This window comes from Chiloscyllium punctatum, chromosome 32 (assembly GCF_047496795.1).
Source record: "Chiloscyllium punctatum isolate Juve2018m chromosome 32, sChiPun1.3, whole genome shotgun sequence".
Taxonomy (NCBI): Eukaryota; Metazoa; Chordata; class Chondrichthyes; order Orectolobiformes; family Hemiscylliidae; genus Chiloscyllium; species Chiloscyllium punctatum.
Genome location: NC_092770.1, coordinates 30640781 through 30656663, shown reverse-complemented (window position 1 = coordinate 30656663; position 15883 = coordinate 30640781). Strand labels below are relative to the sequence as shown.

The window sequence follows — 15883 nt, the reverse complement described above, 5'->3', positions numbered from 1 at the left end:
CTCCACCACTTCCTCTGGCAGTTCATTCCATACACACATCACCCCAGGTGTGAGAAAGTTACCCCTCAGGCCCCTTTTAAATCTTTCCCTTCTCACCTTAAACCTATGCCCTCTCCTTCTGGACTCTCCCACCCCAGGGAAAATACCTTGTCTATTTACCCTATCCATGACCCTCATGATTTTATAAATCTCTTAAAATGACCCGTCAGCCTCTTCTCTCGCCCGTTATTACCGTACAACAACCACCTACATTCGTAACGCCCTTTCAACAAAATAAAAAATTCCACAGCAATTTGCAGGAGCAGAATCTGATTTCCGCCCCCCATCCCAACCCTCGATAATCTGGCGCTGAACCACGTCGGGAAGTATTTAACAAACTATAATCCCACACTCTTTCAGAGGCGGGCTGTGGTGGGATTTAATCCATCCAGTATTTCAAAACCTCTGCCCACCCGCCCCCCCAAAGCATGAATTGGAACTTTCGATAAAAGCGGTCACTTTAAAGAGATGCGTGGGGGTGGGAATGGAATGGTATCAGTTCCAACCTGCTGTAAAGTTATTTTAGGAATTGCAATGATATTAATACACCCAATCAGGATGAAAACTCCAGCTCGATAATGAGTGTCTCGCCTCCGGTAACTAGAATGAATGCAAATAAATCACCTTGCTGCATTCTACAGACAAAGCAGCGAATTGGAAAAATGAGGCACGGGGAACAACACTTGTGTGAGCGTGAGGGAGCGGAGGCTGTGCTCTTTGTCCACAGCCCAATTACAGAATGAACACAACTTTACAAAAACAGAGCTGGGTGCTCACGTTAGAGGGAGCCTGACACTGATTTCAGTCACCCGGGAGTCTGCACACGTTGCATTCTGCTAAAAGGAAGATCCAAGCGATGAGAGAGACAGACAGACAGACACAACCACAGTCCTTTCTCTGAAACGGCGAGCTCAAAATCTGCAATTTACTTGTAATAAAACTTGCCCAGCAGCCTGATTCAAAGAGCTGCAGTAGTGCAAGGAACTTCCTGCAGACTCTGGGTTCAATTGATCCAGTCAATTTACCCGTTCACTCCTGTTACACCCACCTGTTGAGTCTTCCTTTCGTCTTTAAACCCCCCAAATGAGATCGCTTATTGTTGCGTCGTTTCAATCTTCTTCTTCTTTGAGACAAACTCAAGTTCCGGGTGGCACCTCAGCCACAGAGCAATACTCTGCTCCCCCCTTGGAGGTACCACTTCCACATCAATGTCAAGTGTGCCGTTAGGAAGACACAGCGCTCCCACTTTGCAGTTAGCTTTACCGCTTCACATCAAGACAACATTATCTCACTCTTCCGGGCTCAACCAAACCTGGAGAGATAGCCAATCAGCAACAGGACCGCCCACTTAGCAACAGCGCAGCCAATCCGAGCCGTGAGAGCATAACTAACACAGGGAATTGGTGCTTCCCTTCACTGGGTAAAAACAATGACTACAGATGCTGGAAACCAGATTCTGGATTAGTGGTGCTGGAAGAGTACAGCAGTTCAGGCAGCATCCAAGGAGCAGGAAAATCGACATTTCAGGCAAAAGACCTTCATCAGGAATAAAGGTAGAGAGACTGAAGCGTGGAGTCTACCTTTATTCCTGATGAAGGGCTTTTGCCCGAAATGTCGATTTTACTACTCCTCGGATGCTGCCTGAACTGCAGTGCTCTTCCAGCACCACTAATCCAGCTTCCCTTCCCTGGCTAAAGTCTAAGTCCTATCAGCCAATAGAAATGCCGTTGGTGAGAAGGGACAGGATTTAATCTCCCAGTTTTGCGGCCAGTTTTTCAAGAGGCAAATCTGAGTAGAGTTACAAAGTGACCATGATCATCCCAAACATGAATTGTTAACATGTAGAAACAACCTGTTAATAGGACTACTAATATAATGTTCTATGGCAGAAATGTCTACCATGGAGGTGGCACAATTTTAAGGTGATTGGAGGAAGGTTTCAGGGAGATGTCAGCGGTAGGTTCTTTATAGACAATAGACAATCGATAATAGGTGCAGGAGTAGGCCATTCTGCCCTTCGAACCTGCACCACCATTCATTATGATCATGGCTGATCATCCTCAATCAGTATCCTGTTCCTGCCTTATCTCCATAACCCTTGATTCCACTATCCTTGAGAGCTCTATCCAACTCTTTCTTAAACGAATCCAGAGACTGGGCCGCCACTGCCTTCTGGGGCAGAGTATTCCACACAGCCACCACTCTCTGGGTGAAGAAGTTTCTCCTCAACTCTGTCCTAAATGGCCTACCCCTTATTTTTAAGCTGTGTCCTCTGGTTCAGGACTCACCTATCAGCGGGAACATGTTTCCTGCTTCCAGAGTGTCCAATCCTTTAATAATCTTATACGTCTCAATCAGAGCCCCTCTCAGTCTTCTAAACTCAAGGGTATACAAGCCCAGTCGCTCCAGTCTTTCAACACAAGATAGTCCTGCCATTCCAGGAATTGACCTTGTGATCCTACGCTGCACTCCCTCAATAGCTAGAATGTCTTTCCACAAATTTGGAGACCAGAACTGCACACAAAATTCCAGGTGCGGTCTCACCAGGGCCCTGTACAGCTGCAGAAGAACCTCTTTGCTTCTATACTCAATCCCTCTTGTTATGAAGGCCAGCATGCTATTAGCCGTCTTCACTGCCTGTTGTACCTGCATGCTTGCCTTCATTGACTGGTGTACAAAAACACCCAGATCTCTTTGTACTGTCCCTTTACCGAACCTGACTCCATTTAGGTAGTAATCTGCCTTCCTGTTCTTGCCACCAAAGTGGATAACCATACATTTATCCACATTAAACTGCATCTGCCATGCATCTGTCCACTCACCTAACCTGTCCAGGTCACCCTGTAATCTCCTAACATCCTCCTCACATTTCACCCTGCCACCCAGCTTTGTATCATTAACAAATTTGCTAATGTTACTATTAATACCATCTTCTATATCATTAATATATATTGTAAAAAGCTGCGGTCCCAGCTTTTACACAGAGAGTGGAAGGTGCATGGAATGCAGTGCCAGCAGTGATCGTCGGGTCAGATACATTAGGGACATTTAAGCGACTCTTGGATAGGCACATAGAAGATAGTACAATGAAGGTATATAGGTTAGTCTATTCTGAGAGTAGGATAAAAGGTCAGCACAACATCGAGGGCTGAATGGCCTGCACTGTTCTATGACTCATTCCCGATGAAGGGCTCCTGCCCGAAACATTGATTCTCCTGCTCCTCGGATGCTGCCTGACTGCTGTGCTTTTCCAGCACCACTCTAATCTTGACTCTGATCTCTAGAGTCCTCACTTTTGTCACTGTTCTATGTTGGCTTTTGCTGCGAGGGAATGACATTTAAAAGTAGGGTAAAATGGACCAAAGAATCGCAGACACTGAAAATCTGAAACAGAAGTGGAAATTGCTAAAGAAACTCAACAGGCAGCTGTACTGAAAGTAACAAATGCTGGAGATCATAGCAGGTCAGGCAACATCCATGGAGAGAGAGCAAGCTAACGTTTCAAGTCTGGGACTTGCTGAAACACTGCAGCAAGCCGAGGACAGACACGTGGGTATGTGAGCAGGATGCTGTCTGGCATCTGTTCTGAAGAAGGGTCACTGGACCTCAAACAGTTACTCTGTTTTCTCTCCAATATAGCGCCAGACCTGCTGAGTTTCTCCAGCAATTTCTGTAACAGCAGGACAGTCTTGTGACATCTCTACAGGGTATTGGTGAGGAGCACCCTGATTACTATGTGCAATTTTGAACTTCTTATTTATACAGCACTTCTCAAAATCATCGTATCATACAGTACAAAGTAGGCCCTTCAGCCCATCAAGTCTGGACTACTAAATGACATTTTGATTTAATTTTGTAAGTTTCATTTGTGCTTTGGCCTCTTGTTGCACTAAACTTCAGGAGCTGTAAATTCTGTTTTTTTTTGTTTTAATTTTGTGAATTGGTTATAGCTTAAAATAGTCAGAATAAATCAAAACAGAAATTACTAGGGAAACTCAGCAAGTCTGACAACATCTGTGGTGAGAGAAATAGAATCAATATTTCAGGTCCAGAGGCCTTCCTTCAGAATGAGTTTAGAAACAGTTGGAATTAAACCCACATTGTTGGCATCACTCCATATGACAAACCAGCCATCCAGTCAACTGAACTGACCTCCAAATGTGAACATATACATGAATCTTAAAGGGCTAGCATGCAGTTTGGATGCCTAATGTCATGTTGGCTTTTATTGCATGGGACATAGAACATAACATTAGGGAGGGCTTGTGACAGCTTTCCAGTTTATTGGTGAGACTGCACCTGAGTTACAGTTTTGGACTCTCTATGTGAGAAGAGATAGACTTCCATTGGAGGCAGGTCAGAGAAGGCTCACTTGGTTGATTCCTCAGATGAACAGGTTGGTTTGTGCGGAAAAATCGACAGGTTGGCTCAATACAATTTGGAGTTTAGAAGAATGAGAGGTTAACCTAGTAAAACTCATAAGATCCTGGTAGGACTTGACATGGGTGGATGCTGTGAGGTACTTCTACCTTGTGGATGCATCTAGAATAAGAGCACTGTTCAAACTAAGCATCTTCTATTAAAAAGATTAGGAATTTCTTCTTTCAGGGTGCTTGACGTAGTAAGCCATTCAGCTCATCAAGATGGCTCCACCATTCAACGAGATCATGGCTGATCTGATAATCTTCAACTCCACTTTCCTGACTTGTCCCCATAATCCTCAATTCCTGTTCTGATTAAAAATCTGTATATTATACATAATGATTTGCCTTGTACAGCCTTCTGTGCTAAAGAATTGCACTGATTCGCTATCCTGAAAGAGGAAATTCCTCCTCATCTCTGTCTTAAATGGGCAAACCCACATTCTGAGATTATGCTCTTTGCTGGACTCTCCCACAAGAGACTCTCCCACATCTATCCTATCAAGCCCCCAAAGAATTGTTGGTCCCTTTCACAGAGATCAGTGTTGGCTGGGTCATTGACTGTAGTCAGAGTTGAGTGAGAGAGATTTTGATGGACAAAAGAACAGACAGGAATTGGACTTGTAGCAGAGCATGATCAATGGGCCAAATGGCCTCCTCCCGCTATATCTTATGATTCTTGTCGGATAGCAAGGAGAGAAGAGCACATGGAACAATGGGGACTGTGCTGCACTCTGACCTCTGTGCCAAAGGTTCTCAATTCAAGTCCCATTAGAGAAACCTGAGTACAAACTCCAAGCTGACACACTTAGTGCAGTACTACGGGAGTGCTGCAATGTCACAGGTCTGTCTGCATAAAACTGCGGTCCCTTCAGCAGCTTGAGACAGATTCATGCCACCATGGTGAAGAAGAGCAAGGGAGGTTTCCTGTGGTCTTGACTAATATCATAAAAGCAGATTATCTGGTTGTTATCATTTGGCTGTTGGAGATTGCTTGGTTACTGCTTTTCTCCATTCCAGGCAGATTTACACTACTAAGCAGTGCTTGAGTGGCTGGCAAGCACTTTGGGATATCCTTAAGTTATATACAAATGCAAATTCTTGTTTACATCTTCACCCTTCTGAAGAACTGTATTTTTTGAACGGCACTTTAAAAGTATGACTGATAATCCAGCAGGTTTAACGAATGATCTAAGGGATTAGTTCAAATGCCAAAACAGCAAGTGTGGGATTTGCATTTAATTTATTGAATAAGTCAAGAAATAAGAATAAAAGTCAATAAGAAAAGAAAGCTAAGCTCAGTAATGGTGACATGAAATGACTGGATTGTTGTAAAAACCCATCTGATTGATTAAAGTTATTTCTAATCGCAAAGAATGTCTGCCTATACTCTGAGAAAGTGAGGTTTGCAGATGCTGGAGAGTCAGATTCAGAAAGTATGGTGCTGGAAAAGCAGAGCAGGTCAGGCAGCATCCGAGGAGCAGCAGAGTTAACGTTTCGGGAGTAAGCCCTGCATCAAGAATGTTGACTTTGAAGTGGTCTATTCAAGTACTAAGCAAAAGTGAGGACTGCAGATGCTCGAAACCAGAGTTTAGACTAGTGTTGCTGGAAAAGCACAGCACGTCAGGCCGCATCCGAGGAGCAGGAAAATCAACGTTTCGAGCAAAAGCCCTTCATCAGGAATACAGCCTATTCCTGATGAAGAGCTTTTGCCCAAAACGTTGATTTTCCCGCTCCTCGGATGCTGCCTGACCTGCTGTGCTTTTCCAGCACTGCTCTATTCAAATACTAAGGCAGTATTGAAATACTAAATGCAACCTCAGTTGCATTTGGGATAGATAGCAAATGCTAGCCTTGCCATGGAGACCCACAAGCCATGAATGAATATGACAAATCTCCAAATATCGAACATTGATTACTGCAATCTGTGTTTAGGGATTGGAGCAGGAACACATTATAATTCAAGTTCAAAAATCATCAGCTGTGGTGAAAAGAACGAACTATTAAAAACACTTGTATGAGTGGCACAGAAGGGGCAAGCTGTTTGTTTAGCATATTTAACCAACTCTGGTGTGAAATCATGTCACAAGCAGGGAAATAGAAACCAATTTAGATGTTTTTTCAAAAATTCTGCCCCTCTCCTGAGATTAAGAATTTTATTTAGCATTCAGAGACATAATTTCTACAACAAAGCAGAACAGGTGGAGTCCATTGAACCCACTGAACCTGTTCATCTGTTTGAGTAGATCACAGCTGATGTGACCTACTCCCTTTTTTTTAACCAAATATCCTTTGACCCCTTTGACTAACAAAAATTCATCAATCCCAGGTTTAAAATTCACAGCTAATTTTCCAGTTTGGATGAAACATTATCAACCCAAAACACTAATCCCTGCTTCTCATTCCACTGATGCTGCAGGGAATTCTGGATGTTTCTGGAATCTTCTACTACTTTTGTTTTGTACTCATCATTTAACCCTTCCAGCGCTGATTAAAAGCATCATTGGCATCAGTCTAAAAAAAACAAGAAATACTGGAGATCACAACAGGTCAGGCAGCATCCATGGAGAGAGCAAGCTAATGGTTCAGTGTTAGATGATTCTTTATCTTTATCACTGCATCAGTCTTTTCTGTTTCAGGTTTTTAAAAAATTTGCTCATGGGAACTGATAAGACCGACATTTATTGCCCATCCCTAAGTGCCCTTGAACTGAGTGCTTAGCTCTGACATTTCAGAGGGCAGCTGAGTGTCAACCACACCGTTGTAGATCCTGTGTAACATGTAGACTAGACCAGGAAAGGACAGCTGATTTCCTTCCCTAAAGGAAATTAATGAACCAGATGGATTTTTACAACAATTGTTTTTCCAATGGCATTTTTTTTCAGAATTGAATTCAAATTTCACCACCTACCAGGGTGAGATTCGAACCTACATCGTCAGGAGCTGGGTGACTAGTCCAGTTCTGGATGTAGGTTTGCACGCTGAGCTGGAAGGTTTGTTTTCAGATGTTTTGTCACCATACTAGGTAACATCTTCAGTGAACCTCCGAATGAAGCACTGGTTGTGTACCCCGCTTTCTAATATATGTTTGAGTTACTGTGGATTGGTGATGTCATTTCCTGTTCTTATTCTCAGGGGGTGGTAAATGGGATCCAAGTCAATGTGTTTGTTGATAGAGTTCCGGTAGGAATGTCATGCTTCTAGGAATTCTTGTGCATGTCTTCATTTGGCTTGTTCTAGGATGGATGTGTTGTCCCAGTCGAAGTGGTGTCCTTCCTCATTCATATGTAAAGATACTAGTAAGAGTGGGTCATGTCGTTCTGTGGCTAATTGATGTTCATGTATCCTGGCGGCTAGTTTTCTGCTTGTTGGTCCAATGCAGTGTTTGTTACAGTTCTTGCAAGATATTTTGTAGATGGCATTATATTTGCTTGTTGTCTGTATAGGGTCTTTCAAGTTCGTTAGCTGCTGTTTTAGTGCATTGGTGGGTTTGTGGGCTCCCATGATGCCGAGGGATTCGAGTAGTCTGGCTATCATTTCTGACATGTCTTTGATGTAGGGCAGCAAGAAGTCATTTTTGATGACCAAGATGGTTACGGGACCTGTGACAAAATGGGTAGTGCCCCTGTCTCTGGGCCAGAAGCTCCAGGTACAAGTGCCACACCAGGATTTGTTGGCCACAGAAGGACCATTCACAACAATTGGATACTTTTTCCACTTTTTGAGAAGCGGAATAGGGATTGGGGGAGGGGGCGGATGTGGTGGAAAGACTCTCTGGCTGATTATCAGCCTGTTAACTGTTGTGAATGGTCTTTCTTGGGCCAACAAATCCTGGTGTGGCACTTGAACCTGGTACTTCTGACCCAGAGGCAGGGACATTACCCACTTTGTCGCAGGTTTCCCTCTAACCATCTTGGTGATCAGAAATGATCCCTCGCTGATTTTCCCACTTTGCTGAGTGAAAATTGATTTCCTTGTCAGCTTGTAAGCTGACCAAAACAATTACCCATTCAAAGCTGTTGAAACATCCTGTTTAGCAACATCAGGAAGATTTGTAAGAATAATGTTGGCCATTTCTGCTTTGTCAAGACTAATCATCTCTAAACAATATTAAGAACAAAATTAGAAACTGCTGGCAAAGCAGGTCCAGCAGCCTCTGTGGAGAGAAATCAGAGTTAACATTTTGGGTTGAGTGACCCTTCCTCAGAAATGATGGAAGCTAGGAAAATGTCGGTTTATATGCAGAAAATAGGATGGGGACCGGGCGTAAGAAGTAAATGATAGGTGGGGTTAGAGCCCCAAGAGAGAGAAAAGCAGTTGAACAGAGAAAGGAGTGGTTAACGATCTGGCTAGGAGATTGAATATCAGTTAATGAGGACTGTCAGTGGCTGACAATGAGTGCTGTGTAATAGCAGACTGTGTGATAACAAGCAAACACAAGTTGCTGGAAAGGCTCAGCAAGTCTGGTAGCATCTCTCACGAGAAATCAAAGTTAACCTTCCTGAGAACCCCAGCATCCATAGTTCTTAGGGTTTTGATGTGATAACAAGGCCTGGTGTGTGGAGCTTGGGTTAAGAACATGGGAGAGCCCAAGTCCCAGGCTATTGAACTCTATATTGAGTCGGAAGGCTGCAGGGTCCCCAAGTGGAAAATGAGCTGCTGTTCCTCCAGCTTGCACTGAGCTTCACTGGAGCACTGCAGCAAGCCTGAGATGGGGATGTTGGGCAGGGAACACTAACAGGGAATATTAGGAACTTGCATTATTAAAGCATCTTTCATTATTTTCAGGTGTCCCAAATACAGTTCACAGTGAATGGAGCATTTATGAAGCGAAACTATTTGTTGTAATGTCAGGAGCATGTTGACTCTCCTGCTCCTCGGATGCTGCCTGACCTACTGTGCTTTTCCAGCGCGACCGTTTTTGACTCTGACTCTCCAGCATCTGCAGTCCTCACCTTCTCCTCGGATGCACATCAGTCAAGAAGCTCCCACATGTTGACTGGATCATTTGTTTCTTATCTAGATTGGCCGAGTGGGAAATATCGCTCAAGGGACCAGGCAGGAACTTCCTTGCTCTTCTTTGAAGTAAGTGCCCACCTTATATGATAGATTGGGCTTCGTTTAGCATCTCATCAGAAAGACATAAGAAAGGCCAGGGAGAATGAAAAGAAATCAAAAGAGCAAAAATTTTTAAAAAGCTGCAGTAAAGGAATCACCTGATATAGGTGAACAGCAGAGTTAGACACTGTAATAGTGATCCATTCCCACAAACCAACCTCAATTTTATTCAAAAAAGCAATACTCTGAGCCAAAGTACTCCAGAGGTACAGAGTTTGAATCTGTACTTATTGGAACATAGAAGGAGACCTTATTGAAACATACAAGATGCTTAGGGGATTTGACAGGGTGGCTGTGAGGACATTGTTTCCATTTGTTAGAGAGACCAGAACCAGAGGGAATAATCTCAGTATAAGGAGTCGCCCAGTTGGCACAGGGATGAGCAGGAATTTGTTCAGCCAGAGGGTGGTGATTCTGTGGAATTCTTTACCACGGAGTGCTGTCGAGGCTGGATCATTACTATACTCAAGGTTGAGACAGACACATTTTTAATCAGTAAGGGAGTTAAGGATTATGAGGAAAAGGCAGGAAACTGGAGTTGAGAATAATCAAATCGGGGATCAGCTGACGTTGAATGCTGGAGCAGGTTGATGGGCTGAATTAGAGACAGAAAAACTCCAGATGCTGGAATCCAAAGTCGACAGGCAGGAGGCTGGAAGAACCCAGCAAGCCAGGCAGCATCAGGAGGTGGAGACGTCGACGTTTCAGCTGTAACCCTTCTTCAAGACTCTTCAGGTTGAATGGCAGGCTTCTGCTCCTGTGTCTTATGACCTTATGATTTTCTGAATGTTGAGGAAAGTGACAGGAGAAAACACATTTCAGGACTGAGTCGCATCCAAGTAAATTTGAATTTCTTTCAGCCTCATCTGTGGTTCTGAAAGGGGTCAAAGATCAGGTTCCTCTCAGTGAGTAGCTACAGCATCATTCCCTAACATATTGTTTTGAACAACTATCCAAATAATCTGTACTTGATTCACATGAGATCCTCGAGGTGTGTGAACACTCCTGTGAGGTACTTCACCCCAAGCACTCAGTAGCAGCAGTGTGTACTATCTAAAAGATGCATTCAGAACTTCATCAAGGATCCTCAGACTGCACCTTCCAAACCCATGACCACTTTCATCTAAAGGACAAAGAAAGCAGATACATGGAAACACCACCCTCTGCAAGTTCTCCTCCAAGTCACCCACCATCCTAACTTGGAAATATATTGCTGTTCCTTCAGTGTCACTAAGTCAAAATCATAGAACTCTCTCCATATCAGCATTATGAATATATCTGCACCCAAGGACTTCAGTAGTTCACTCTGATTTTCTCAAGGGCAATTAGGGATGGGCAGTAAATGCTAGTCCACATGTCGTGAATGAATAAACAAAAGGGGATCAATTGGATGGTGTTTCATTTTAAAAAGCGAGGTTTGTGATTGCTGAGCAGTGAAAGGACTGAATAATGTTGGTTAGATTAAGCTGTTTCATTTTGTTTAGAACTGCAAACCCAGAACATAGAATATAGAACAGTATAGCATGGTACAAACCCTTCAGCCCTCGATGTTGTGCTGGCCCAAATACTGCCTGGAAAAGAAATTCTCCACTAAGAGTTCTGCTGAAAGATCATTGAGCTGAAAATTGGTAGTTCTGTTTCTTTCTCCAGAGTGACTGTCAGTATTTCCAGTCATTCCTTAACACGTTTCAAAACTAATCTGTGGAGATGATATTTCTAATGAGTGAACGGCAAATCTAGGCAACAGAGAAACTGAGAGGATGGAAGCAATTACTACTGTTTCATTCAGACACAGCTCGGAGAGATTTCTTCTGAAAAGATATCACCATGGGATCCAGTCTATCAGTAGTTTGCAACACAGCATGTAGTGAGTGCAGTATGTTTGAGAAGAATACGTGATTCTCCCAAAGCAGTTCAACACTGGGGGCTTTCTTCACCTCATATCTAGGTCTGCTACAGACTCTCTAATAAAGACTGACCATCATAACTGGCCAGTTACTGCACACTTGTTGAATCATGGGATCAACAGGATGGTCAGTGGTGAGTTATTTATTTTCCTTTATTTGTTCATGGGGATGAGGTATCATTTATTGCCCAGACGGCAGCTAAGAGTCAACCACATTGCTGACGGTCTGGAGTCACATGTCGGCCAGAATGGTTATGGTACAGGGTATTAGTGAGCAAGATGGGATTTTCCCGACAATCAGCAATGGATTCATGGTTATCTTTAGATTCTTAATTCCTGATTTTTTAATTGAATTCAGATTTCACCATCTGCCATGGCAGGATTCGAACCCAGGCCATCGCCTTTTCCTAAAGGGAGCTTGGCTGGTTTTGAATTTAGCACTGCCTATGTTCCAATGGAAACATGTTGTGAGGTGTATCACGTTGAATAGATGATTCACTGCTGTGAGAAGCTGAAAATTTGACAAATTTGGACAAACCCAGTAGCAGATTACAGATAGAACATTTCGTTGCTCCTTTGCCAAGTTTTCTCATGAGTCATAATGATGTAAGGCAGAACAGGAAAATCACTTCTTCATCAGATGCTTGTCTCATGAGATTTTGAACCAATCCCTTCAAGCAACTTAGTTCTGCAGATAAACAGTTGCTCTGCAATCTAACTTTTGTGAATGAACCAATGCCAACGCTGCCTTTGCTTCTGTATGTTAAGAATTGTGGTTACTCTCTGCTTTATTTTTCTTTTGTCTCTTCTCAAAGGAAAAGACCAGAAAGAACTGCCACTAAGAAGTAAGTTCATTTCCCAAGCATCAGAACAGATTATCAAAGAAAGCAATATGTTGCAAATACTGTTAGTGCATAATTCACCTATCAAACATCCAACAGGACCATTAGTACGGGTATTCAGGTACTGTTACCTGCATTACAACTGTGATAATGCCTTAAATACACTCCATTGGCTGAGGAATGACCTACAATCATGGATTTTTTCTTATTCACTTGTGTGACATGGGTGTCACTGGCTGTTCAGCATTTACTGGATGTCTGTAGCTGCCCTTGAGCTGAATGACTTGCTAGGCTATTTCAGAGGGCAGTTAAGAGCCAACCACATTGCTACAGGTCTGGAGTCACATGTAGGCCAGATTAGATAAGGACAGCAGTTTCCTTCCCTAAATGACATTAGTGAAAAATGCTATATAAATGCAAGTTCTCCCTTTCTTTCCAACAGTATTTGTTTTTCTTTGACATACAACGAAGGCAGTTCCTCAACTATGTAGTAAAGTGCTCTTACAATTGCAACAGCTCCCTAGGCAATATTGGGTGTGACTATTGACAAAACACCACATTCAGTTCAGGCTGAAGTCAAACCTTCAGGATTGGATGAGGAACAATTTGGGTCCCCAATTTCATCCTTCATTTGTTGTGGTAATCTCCCTCACCTGCAGTGTGGAAGATACTTCTGAATTATTTTACTTCCCGCTTTCAATTTCCCTCAGCATGCAATGCAAGGAACAGGAGAAGGCCATTCAGCCCTCAAAAGCTTGCTCCCATTTTCTATCAACTTTGGCAAGATTCGTGACGAGATAGGGAAAGAGAAGTGCCTTCAGGTGACAGATTACCATTACACACTGAGTTATCTAGAAACGGAAGTTAGATCCATTATACACAGGCCTTTTGCAAAACCCCCTCGGATAAACACATGGGCTAAGAAACTATAGAGAGCCGTGTGCAGAGCCCAGACCATCATGGAAGCCAGCCTTCCATCCATGGACTCGCCAGTCTTCCATCCATGGACTCCATTTACAACTCTTGTTGCTGCGGAAAGACTGCCAACACCATCAAAGACCAGTTCCGACCCGATAGTGCTCTCTTCCATCAGATAGAAGATACGCACCGACAGGTTCAAGAACAGCTTCTTCACTGCCATTATTGGACTGACAAATTGATCTCTCTATCTTCAAATAATGTTGATCTTGCTCTGTGCACCTCGTGTGCCGGCGTAACCTTGTATGCCCCGCTCTGTCTAAGCACCTTATGATTTGTATGTCCTTTTTTGCTATGACCTACCTGTGCTGCTAGCAAAATAAAACTCTTCACTGTAGTTAGGTACATGTGACTACAATAAATTCAATGAACAAATAAACAGTGGGTGAGGAGATATGATAGCAGATGATGGCAGATGTGACCTTCAAAGGATAGAGACTGCCAGAAGTAATATTGTGAAGATGGAGGATGTGTTACCTCAAGGTTGTATCAAGAAAAAAAAAATCAAGATGCTATGTTCATCCAGTTTCCTGCCTGCCCCAAAAACCTAGATGCTAATTAAAGATCCATGGAAGAAAATAGGGGCCTTTAAGATGTGGACACTTAAATGTATGCTAAAAATTCCATGTCCAAGCCATAAGAACAAATTATGAGGTGTTTGAAAATGCAACAACAAACATAATTCTAAAAAGTGATATCAGAAAAGAAAATGTCAGTAATTCAGCCATTTGATTAGCGTTGTAATATCAATGGAGATTTCTTCTGGAGGGAAAGCGGAGGCAGTGAAAAGAGAGGTTGACCACAGCATAGCTGAATGACGATGTCACTGAAGGGCTGAGGGTGAGCTATAGTAGATGACACAAGATGGATGGGAATAGCACCCCATGACAACAGAAATCCTGGCAAGAATAGCTCCAAACAAAACCCTGAAAGGTGCTGTAAATCAGAAACAAAAACAGAAACTGCTGGAAAAGCTCAGCAGGTCTGGCAGCATCTGTGGGGATAAATATGATTTTACGTTTCAGGTCAAGTGACCTTTCCAAGAATAAGTACAAGAAGCAGCAGGAGTAGAGATCATCCTGGAAGCTGACAATGGTTTCATACGGTTCACTGGTGTTGGAGAATCCTCTCACCACTCCTACAGAAGATGCTCACTGTATGGTCCATGAATCGCAGTTTTGGTCTGATTGCTGCGATAAGGACCAGAGGAAGGTTTGGCATGGAAATAATAGAAAGAGACATAATTTGCATTTAAATGTAATCTTTCACAACCACACAATATCCAAAAAGTGCTTCCCAGCTTTCCTGAAGTGCAAGCATTCCTGAAACATGCAAAATGCAGCAGTCAATTTGAACACAGCAAGCTCTGACAAACAGCAATGTCAAAATAACCAGATTGCCTATTTTAGTGATGCTGCCTGGGAGAAGCATGTTTGGTCAAGAAAATCTTCCCATTTTTCTTTTAAACGGTAACCACCTGAGGCAATGGACTGGTTTGATGTGACCTCTCACCTGGATGGCACCTCTGACAGTATAGCACTCCTTCAGCAATGGATCATGTTCTCTGGTCACTATCCTAATCATATACTGCATTTGAATGAATAGACCATAAAACTATAAGCAGCAGAAGGCCATTCAGCCCTCTGAGTTTGATCTGCTCATCAATGAGATCATGCTAATCTTCAACTCCACTTTTCTGCCTTATCCATATAACTCTAGATTCCTTACTAATCAAAGATCAATCTATCTCAGCTATGAATACTTAATTACCCAGCCTTGACAGCCTTCTGTAGTAAAGAATTCCACGGATTCACTATCTTCCAAGGGAAAACAAAATTCCTCCTTATCTCTGTCTTAAATGGGTGACCCCTTATTCTGAGATTATGCCTTTTGATCTTAGACTCACCCACAAAGTGTAACAACCTCTCTGCATCTACCCTATTAAGTATCCTGAGAATCTTGTATGTTTCAATAAGGTCACCTCTCATTCTTCTAAACTCAAGAGTACAGGCCCAACTTATTTGATATCTCCTTAGAAGACAGTCCCTCCATTCCTGGACCTTCTGTGGACTGCCTCCAATGCCCAGTGTATCTTTCCACAGGTAAGGGACCTAAAATTGTTAACACTACTGCTGTGTTCTGACAACTGCCTTATTTAGTTTGAGCAAGACCTCCCTACTTACCTACTCCACTCCCTTTGAAATAAAGGCCTGCGTTCCATTTGATTTCCCTATTACTCATTGAAACAATGCAATCTTTTTGTGATTCATGCACATGGACTCCAGAATCCCTCTGTGCTGCAGTTTTCTGCAGTCTTTCTCCATTTAAATAATAGTCAACTCCTCTATTCTTCCTGCCTAAGTGCATAATGTCACATTTTCCCACATTATATTTCATCAATCAAGTTTTTGCCCAGCTGCTTAACCTGTATCATCCTTACCACTTGCCTTCTCACTTATATATCTGTCATCCACCAACTTAGCGATAGCCCATTCATGTTGGTTATTCAAGTCATTAATACATATTTAAATCATTGTTGCTCCAGCACTGAACACTGCGGCACTCCACAGGTTTCCATC

General features: G+C 42.8%; 1 protein-coding gene across 1 annotated transcript in view; it reads right to left on the bottom strand.

Moving 5' to 3' along the window:
* Positions 1-1332, bottom strand: part of LOC140458023 (serine/threonine-protein kinase 38-like) — a 70592-nt gene extending 69260 nt beyond the window's left edge. The window contains exon 1 of the mRNA XM_072551985.1: positions 1088-1332. The gene's annotated coding sequence lies outside the window, so the exon portion shown is untranslated. The remainder of the gene's footprint in view (positions 1-1087) is intronic.
* Positions 1333-15883: the final 14551 nt, after the last annotated feature.